This window comes from Eumetopias jubatus, unplaced genomic scaffold, assembly GCF_037043125.1.
Source record: "Eumetopias jubatus isolate StellerSeaLion01/CBP00866 unplaced genomic scaffold, mEumJub1_p1.0 scaffold_16, whole genome shotgun sequence".
Classification (NCBI taxonomy): Eukaryota; Metazoa; Chordata; class Mammalia; order Carnivora; family Otariidae; genus Eumetopias; species Eumetopias jubatus.
The window spans coordinates 39,225,212-39,235,125 of record NW_028274822.1 but is presented as its reverse complement, the minus strand read 5'-3'; positions in this window follow the sequence as shown (position 1 = coordinate 39,235,125).

Below are 9,914 nucleotides of genomic sequence, written 5' to 3'. Positions count from 1 at the left end.
AAAGGGGAAAAAAAGAGAAGAAAACTTGTCTTGAAAGCCTGCAGACTTTCACACCACAAGGAATGTGTTGACCAGATGCATCTTAAAACCAGATGAACAATGTTTGTCCAGCCCTTCCAGCTCGCCAGTGTGCAGCCCTGTCTGTTCCATGCTCTAAAGCAAAAACTCAAAACCAGATTTCCTACCAATCTTTTGCTCAAATAAGGATGGAGCTGTTAATACACAGTCCAGTACATGTTGAATTGTATTATTCATTTGCAGGGGACATTGATTTTCACAGTGAATTCCTTCAAATTTTTAGGCCTTTATATGGGGGCATATTAATTATAATTATCGTAGGCAAGGCCACTTCTGAGTTGCTAGGGTCACAAAACAGACTTTCATTTCCCTGTTTTAATTTCCAGTAATATGGAGATAATGTGTTTTATGTTTATTTCCCCTTTGCACCAGGATACCTACAGAATATTCCAGTGTTTTTTCTCCTATATGTTCTTTATACCTGATGGCAGACATAGTTATCTCTTAAAACCTGAACGGCAGAATAGTTAACGGAACTCTCAAAGCTTTTCCTATAGATAGCTTCTACAGGGAGCATTTGATTCCTTGTGGGCCTACTGCCTACTGCCTATAGTTGAGTGAATCCAAGAGAAAAACATCTGGCCTAATTTATCTTCAGGCATAATTTAATAATGCTGAATGGCAACCTCTGAGAAAAATCTACGTAAGACTTTATGTAACCACTAATTTAGAGTTGGTTAATAGGTAATTCTTATTTGTATTTCTTTTGAAGGAAATATGTATTTTGATTACATCAGAGCTAATCATTTTTCTTCATCCTGACATCTAAATGTGGTACTATAGTATAATGAGCTCCCAGCCTGGTTGTAGGCAGAACTCAACTGGTAGAATCAGGACTGAGGAAGGCTAGAAAGCAACAGGGACTATCTGATTTCATAAAGAATCTTTTGTTGGCGAAGGTAAGTTTTAATGCTCCTTTGCCTCCTTAAAGAGACTCAGCCCATATTTCATATCAACAAATATTGGCTGATTGAAAACAGTTCTGTTTGCTTTGTGCCCTGATAAATATGGGCTTTATTCCATTACATAGTTTAAGAAACAGGACAGAAAGGGGGGTAGGATGGAGAGGGTTGGAAAACTTGGCTAATATTAAGGTGGGTAGTACATCAAGTAGAGTATAAACATAATTGCCCCAGGAATGCACTTAGCATAAATCCATATGCAGATACTTAAATTATATTTTAATTCCTTGAGTATAGTAAATCTGATGGGAAATCTTTGACTTGGTTTTTAGTATAAACAGTTAGGCTAGATTCTTACTTTATGACTCCAGTTAGAAATGGGGACGGACATATCACATAACCCTTTTGGCCTTCAGAAGGCCTCTAGGATATATATCACAAAAATATTAAGGTACCTGCTTCATATTTTTAAAATGTTGGTCCTCTTTCTGAAGCATGGAATTCAGAAATTCTTTTAGCTGTTGCTCATCAAAGTTGTGTTCTAGGTAAGGACCTCTTACTGCAAGAATTATTTATAGCCTTGCCTGGTGAGTTCCCAATTTTATACAGTTTTTTAATTTTTAACTGTGTGTCTGGTTGGATCAAAGTGTGTATTTGACAAAGGGCTAACACTCTGCATTCCCAAGTTTTATTTCATTAAGAGTTTGGGTTGCCAATGATGAAGTAAGTGTTAGCAACAGCTACTCTTTTATTTATTTTCTAAAGGAATAAAACATTAACATTCAGGCTTAGAAACATGTCTTTTAAAAAATATCCTGTGAAAAGAACCAACTAAGGGCTTACTAATTAGTATAACGCACACATTAGTCATAAACATTTGGTCATGGGCAGTGACTAAAATCGAACTCTAACCAATTTAGTGAGAATTTATTGGACAACTTGTATAAGCCTAAAGCAGCATAGGAGATCAGAGGTCCTTAGCAACACCTGGAAAGAAGGAGTGAATGTGTCTAGGACTCCCTCATCTCTGTTTCCTCTCCATACAGAAGCCTTATTTTCTGGACCAGGCTCCTTCCACATGGCTAGAAACTTGGCTTCCTGCAGATCTCAGGCTCTCATCACATGGGGTTATTATCAGAAAGCAACTGAGATTTATTTTCTTGAGATTTAGGCCAACGTGTCCTGGGGAAGAACGATGATTGGCCCCCCTGTGTACCCAACCCCTTCCATCCCACCATTCCCATAGTTAGTAGATAACTCTGAAGTATCTACAGGAATATGATAGCTCCCATTCAGATCAAAACAGGAAAGGGTATTTTTCAGAAGGAGAGAATAAGGAGTTGTGTACACAAGACAATAAGTTCAGCACATTAGTTCTTGTCAGTTGTTCCTCTGGTTTTCATTCATTAGCCAAGTTTTTATTAAGTGCCTACCTTGTGCCAGGTACTAGACATAAAGCAGTGACCAAAAAAAAAAAAAAATACTGCGATGATTATCACTACTTGCATAGAATCTGAATTATAATACTACCCTTGGAAATGGCGTAGGCAAGGGTAATTTCTGTGTAGACTAAATTAGCATTTTGAATGAATATGAACGAAGGCATGTGGCGCGGTCTCCTTTCTTTTATTTTGAGTCCATTTCTAAGTAAATTAGCTATTTGCCACCCTCCCCTCCCTAACTGTAGTAAACCAGGGGATAAGTGTCTCTTGAGATGGTGATGACATGTTTTATTGTATTTCATTTTGGTGTATGTGTGTGCTTGGTAAATATTTGTTAAATCAATGAATTATTGAGGAGGTGATGTTGTTGTCTAACTATAGTCAGGAGAAAAGGGTGACTATTAACTGTGACAAAGCAAGCATCATTGTCTTTGTCATTCTTCAACATTTAAGTGGTCAGAATCAAATAATTCCATATAACAAAGTCATTTTCTGCAATTATCTCAAGATATATTTTGCAACTAATTCCTTCTGGCAGCTACATCTGGATGCTGTGTCATTTCAGATGAGTCTGTGAGAATTACACTGAAGAATTTTCCTGACTCAGATTGAATGATGAGTAATACTTGCTTTGGAAAAAATTCAATATACCTATATTTTATTTTCTCCACTGTGCTTTATAGTATAAGGTATATAACTGCTTCTGTTGCTGTTTGAGTATTCGTTTTTATTTTGTTTGAAGTGGATTTTTAAATTATTTATTAAATACTATGTAATTTATATAACATAGGCATAAATTATATAAATGGCATAATGTAGAGATTAATATACAATTTAAAGATTATGAAAGCAACTTGTGCTTCTAAATATGCAAGTATAAAAAAAGTATGACAGTTCCTCCTTGAACTTTTGCTTTTCTCTCCCTCTCCAGGGTAACAATTGTTAACTGCTAGAATATTTTTATGTGGTGTGAATGTGTGTGGGGGAGGTGTGTATGTGCATGGACAACACATACATTTGAATACATGCTTTCTCTATACGTGCTGTCATCCAGCCTGCTCAGTTTTACTCATCACCTTCTCACAGACATCTTTCTCTGTCAGTGCGTATTTTCTCTGCAATGCTGGTGTATTATTTTATGATATGTATGTGCCTTCATTTATTTAACTATCTCCCTCTTAGATTATCTTTTAAAAAAAATTTCAAATACTTCATTGAACCTGCAGGATGGGCTGTAGATTTCTGTAAGAAAAGTTTCTAAAGGTGAACAAATGGGACCACCTACTTTGTACATTTTAATAGTACTGCCGAATTACCCTCCGAGTATGTTGGCACCATATACTACAAGATGGTATATTGTGATGGTGAAACACGTGGAGTCTGAGGGCTGGGGTTGGGTCCCAGGTTGTTTTCTTACTTAGGGATAACCTGGTAGAAGTGAACGAATGCATCTGTGTCCTCCTCTCAGTCCTCCTCTCCACAACATTAATACCTACCTTGACAGGTGGTTGTAAGAATTAAATATGTTAACGTAATTCAAGTTCTTGCAAAATTACCTAGCATGTTTCTATTACAGAATGCTTTCTAGCATTAGGTATGTACTACCTTCCATTAGCTTCCATACCACCACAAGCACCTTGTAAGAATTACCAAGATATGGAAATTTGGGGTCTCAACCAATTGCTGCTTCAGAATGTTATCTTGAGGAGAATGCTACTTTGTCTATAGGTCTCCATGTAGACAGGTATTTAGTTTTCCAAGCGTGGACAAAAATATACATTAAGAGCCTTAATTTTCATAATATTGTATTTTGCCATCTGCAAACCTGGTTTTTAGTTCTTATATCCATAATAATAAAATATAAATAAACTTCAAGTTGTTAGAGTATATAATCCTAATTTAATTATATTGGACCTTGGGAAGACTATCTATTTGGATGATTTTACCTAATTATTCTCAATTTTTATGTTTAGATTTTTACGAGAGGTTCTATGACAAAATTTATAACTGTCCTATGCTTGCTTTTGTGAAACTTTCATTGAAGATCTTGTTCATAACCCCCCAGTGCCACTATATGAATTTCCATAGGAGACAATTCTCGTAGTTTAGAAATAGGAAAACCTTTATTAACTCTGACAGGCTAATATTTCCTTCATTCAGCTAACAGGAGTTAACTGACTGTTTGCCTCTGCATTTTGGCTGCCATGAAATTAGTAAGATATTCCAGATCAGAGTGGTAACACCTTTATTACTAGGCATGATTTCTCAGTTTTGAAATATTTCATTACATTTTTCTCCTTTAAAATAGTACAGAAAATAAAGTAGTGCAGATTTTTTTAAGAAGGTGTGATAAAGAAAGTAACAGAGAAGTAATATGCACTGTATTTTAAATGGGACATGAAATGATGAAATGTGAGTTTGATGACAAGACACTGAAGGAATCTGCAGATAGGATAAGGAGTGCTGCTGATAATCGCAGGGAAAATCACAGAGACTGGGGAGTAATTGTCTAAGAATTGAACTACTGGGGTTCAAATCTTGGCTTTACTACTTTGTAGCTGTGTGACTTTGGGAGAATTAAATAAACCCCTTTGCACCTTAGTTACCTCATCCTGTCATAAAATGAGGGTGATAATAGTCCTTACGTGATAAGGGGGTGGCTATGAGGATTAAATGAATTTATATACATGTTAGAATAATGCCTGATGCAGAGTCACTGCTGTGTGTTTGCTATTGTTATTATTATAAAAAGAGATATAAGTGTTTGAAATCACAGATTATTGAGCTTTATCTCAACTCTCAGTGAAATTCTAGAGTGTATTATTAAACAGATGACTGTAAGCATTTAGAAATGGAAGTAGTGATCCCTGGAAGGCATTATGGATTCTCTAAGTTAATTCATGTCAAACTAAATTAATTTGTTTTTGATAGGCTTATTAGACTTACATATCGGGAGGATGCTCCTGTTGGAGCTAAATTTCAGCCAGTCATTTGAAGTATAATTAAATGAATTTTTAGAAGACTGAACATCTATAGCCAAGTATATTGATTGGCTAATCAGGATCCATCTGAAAGAAGATTCCAGCAGCAACCGCATGGTTGTGGCTTTGTTTTCCATTGGTTTGTTCAGCTCTGTCATGAGTAACTTGAAGGAATACATCAAAGTCATACTTGTCATATGTGCGGATATCACAAAATAAGGGAAACTGGACAGTTGAACAAGAGAATGATGATTCGAAAAGAACTTTATAAGGTAGAACAAACAACCTTCACCTAAAAAAATGAAATTTGACTGAGATAAGTATTTTTCAAATTTGTGGATACCACAAAGTTTAGCTGGTACCTGGAATAAAAAGATATTTTGGAAGAATAAGATTTCAGAGCCTGTAAAAATGGATTGAAACAAACACTGGTGCATTAAACAAATACACATTTACATCCAGCAAGTTTGGAAATATACACCACAGAATTATGCATGTGATTTCAGAAACAAATATTGAAAGTTCTGGAAGTTTTAGTTGGTTGACGGTATGAGGACTGCTAAGAAAGAGTGAGTGTCATAGTAGGTTGTATTAATATAATTATATAAGTTAGGTAAAGGGAAGTAATAGTTTCACTATATTATGTTTTACTCAAACTACATTTAGGGTACTTGTTAGTGATATTTAGCTATTTTCTTTCAATTAGTATAATTCCTAAATCATGTATTTTACAAGTGACGGCAAACTCAAGAATGTTCAAAGGGTGTTTTGCGAGACAGTGTCTGCAAACTATTTTATGTGAGGAATGATGGAAGAAACTGAGGATCCATTAGCCGAGAGATAAAAGAAGACTGGGCCCTTAATACTGTGTTCAAAACAGGTGACAATATAGCATATGAATAAATGATTGGACCCCATTTTGTAAATTCATATAACACAATCACTTTGAGTTTTCATGTTAGGAAAGTGTTTGTAACTTAATATTAAATAATTGTCACATTCCAAGGCAAAAACTAGGACTACATAGTAGAAGTCATAGGAACCAGAATTTTTACTTGATGTGCAGAAAAAGCTTTTTAATGTTTAGTGGGTTTTAAATAGAGCACACTGCCTGCAAATTTCTGTGGGAGAAGTATTTCTTTCTTTAAAGAGCTGTTTTACTTTTTAAAACAGGTTTCATATGTATTATCATTTAAGTAGTTATTAATATTTTTCTTTTACCCCTTTTAGAATGTTGTAGAAATTCTGGGTTTCTCTCACTTTGTTTTCTTTCTGTGTTATAAGTAATGGCTACTGTTTCAAAAGATTAGAAACTTAATGAGGTAGAACAAAGTTGCCAAAACCCCACAGGAAATTAGAAGTCACCTCTCAGTCGCATAGAATTTTATCTACAAATTCAGGTAATGATCACTATGAATTGTTCTAGGCCTCACAAAGCCATTTTTCTATTCTCAGCTGTGCTCAGTTTTATGAGGCTGAGCAATTAAAATAATCTTAGATTTTTTTTCGATGGATATTCAATGATACTCTGTTATAGTTGCTTGAAAGCTTGTCTTTAAGTGTATATACTCGGAAACAAGTAGTTACTGTTGATATTCTCTATTTTTACTTGATTTGTACCACAAGTATAACAGGATAATTTGTCCCTGTAGTGTGCTTTTCTTTCTGGGTAACACAGCAGTGTCTAAAAGAGTGCCATATTGTCTAACCCTTCTTGTTAAACACAGAAAGACTGTTGGATGATGAAACTAGGCACAGTGTGTGCAGTGTTTACCTGTGAGCCCGTGGTAGAAGAAGTTTGGCAGTGGTCAGGCGTTGAGGGATCACAGTAGGAGGCTCGCCCTATTTGTAGAAGCTCAAGTGCAGTTTACACAGGAAATCTCAAAGAGAGACATCTAATGCCCATCATTTTTTTTTTCAATAGCTCTCCTCATTTTCTAGGATGTGCTCAGAGGGGTCCCCACCTCCGAACCAACAGTGTTAACTAATGTTTATTAGCACATATTGCTCTAGGTAGTCATTTGACGTATTGGAATAATAAGTGCTTTACATTCATTATCTCATTTTGTCCTTGCAGCATTTTTATAAATGAGGAAATGAGGAAAGTGAGATCTAGGGAGGCTAAATATCTGAGATCAGACAGCTAGTGAGTAGGGGCTCTTGGTTCATCTGACTCCAGATCCCATAACCTTCTTTATTATTCCATAAACGTTCCTCAGACAGAGTGACTGAACACATCTCCCCAGATTAACTTGGTCTCTGTATAAGCCTGCTTGGTCGTGCTGCAGTCTGGGGATGTGGACATGAATGAGGGCCAAAGCTTGCAATGTAGCCACAATAGCATTAAACAGAGACTGCTAATTATCTATTTGACAGGTGCTACCGAGGGAAGATACCATTTAAACCATTATCTGAGAGTTCAAAGAAATATTCGATTGTTCTTAAGTGATAGATTGCTGAAGTGGGGATTATGAGGTAGATATTGTGTATAATATCTTGATTATAGACCCTCAGTTTCTGCACAACCCCTGCGCCCATGAGGAGAAGCAATTTAATGTAGTAGAAGAAGCAGACTTCTGTGTCAGAAGGGCCAGACTTCTCCCCTACTAGCTGCTGGACCTTGGGGGCATTTGATCTTGGGGGCGTCCTGGAGGATGCTGCTTCTGGGTGAAGTAGGCCTGATTCTCAAGGGTATTAAAACAAAATGTCCACATCTTTTAAGTTACACATTCATAAATACTGGGACAGCACATAGTTTCCCCCATAAAATGCATGCAAGTAGAATAGAAAAATTGTGTCATCTTTAGACCCTTAACTAGCCCCCTCATATAAGAACAGCCTAACCGAGCTGCAGATACTGGGCAGTTGGTAAGGCGCTGTCACTTCTTACGTGGTTGATTTCCTCCTCGGAATACTGTCAGTGATCCAAATTCATGTGCCATCAGAATGACATGGGCCTTTGAGGTTTCTCAGGAATCGTGGAAGTAGGGAAAGCTAAAGACATGAATCCCAGAGTCTACTGTAATACATGGAAAGCTCCTCCAGACTTTGCACAGAATTGTCTAATAAGTATGAACTATTCTTGTTACATTTAAACATTGCCATCATCAGTATTATCATGTATACAAGTCCCGTCCTCCCACTTACTAGCTTATGAGCTTGAACCAATTACTTCAACTTGGTGCATTGTTGACAAAGTTAATCCTGCCTCCTCTATGCGTCTCACCACGTTGTTGTAAGGGACAAATAAAATAATACATGTTATGTGAAAGCAAATACACTATGTTATGTGAAAGCACTCTTTTACTGTAGAGAGCTATATAATGGTTTATTGAAATAACCCCTTAATCATTTACCTAAGACGTGAGACCTTAAAGAGCTAAACATTTGAATGAATTGCCAACATGGACTAAGCAAGACATGTTGGTGTTAGAAAAGGGGAGGGAACTGGGTGCTGGATGGCCCCTGTAGGATTCCACAAATCTAATCGTATACCATTGACACGCTTTCAAATTGTGGAAATCTCTTTATTTTGCAATCTAATAAGCTCAGAAAATTTTATTTATTTAAAATTTTATTTATTTTATTTAGGACCAAGATTTTACCCATTAGATGAACATTGGTCTAATGTGTTTATCTTAGGGATGCTGGAGATGACTTTTGTGTTTGAGAGATACCAAGGAAATCTGGAGTAAGCCTTAAATAGAAACGTTTTATTTATTGGATTAAAATGTTTGAAACTAAAACATAGAAAAATACATTCTTAGCTTGGCCTGTGCCCTTAATGATATGGCAAACCAACTCTGTCCTTCTCTTAACTCTATTGCCATTCTTTCTTTGCAGGCTTTTTTTTTTTTTTTTTCCTCCTTCTACTGGGACATGTAGAAGTCTGGAGGAGAGGGTTTCTGGGATGAGTCTGTCTTGTCTCAAAGTAGCATGAGGCTAGATGTTGTTGAGATAGGCTCCGAGATAGTCACATAAGTAGAGAAGGTGAAATCCGGTGGTGTATTTGGCAATCCTGTACATCTGTCGAGGTCCTGTGAAAAATACAAGGGGATCCATTTTGTATACAAACGTTGTATCCCTCGCCATGGAAATCCCCCTTCTTGGAGAGAGTGATGCTAAATTTGAAACCTCCTGGGGCATAGCACTGCCGAAGAAAGGAGGGAAAGGAGGATTGAAGAGACTTTGGTGCATCGGGCAGGCGGAAGCCTGAGAGGTGCAAGACACGGCTCCTAGAGAGTGAGAGTAGTAGACTCACAAATACGGCTTGAACACAGGAGCACGATTTGGTTTTACAAAGAAAGGGAGGGTATTTTATGTAAAGATTAAACACCGTGACAGACTGATTTGTCTAGAAGAGACATTGATATCTGGCCAGTGGTTCTAATTACAGTCCTCCCTTGGCAGGGCAGCTCTGAGAGTTGTAGCTCTGGATATTCTTTGTGAAACTCGGCCATTTTGGGGGCCTGTTTTTGAGGAAATAAATGACAAAGCAGCTTAATTTTCAG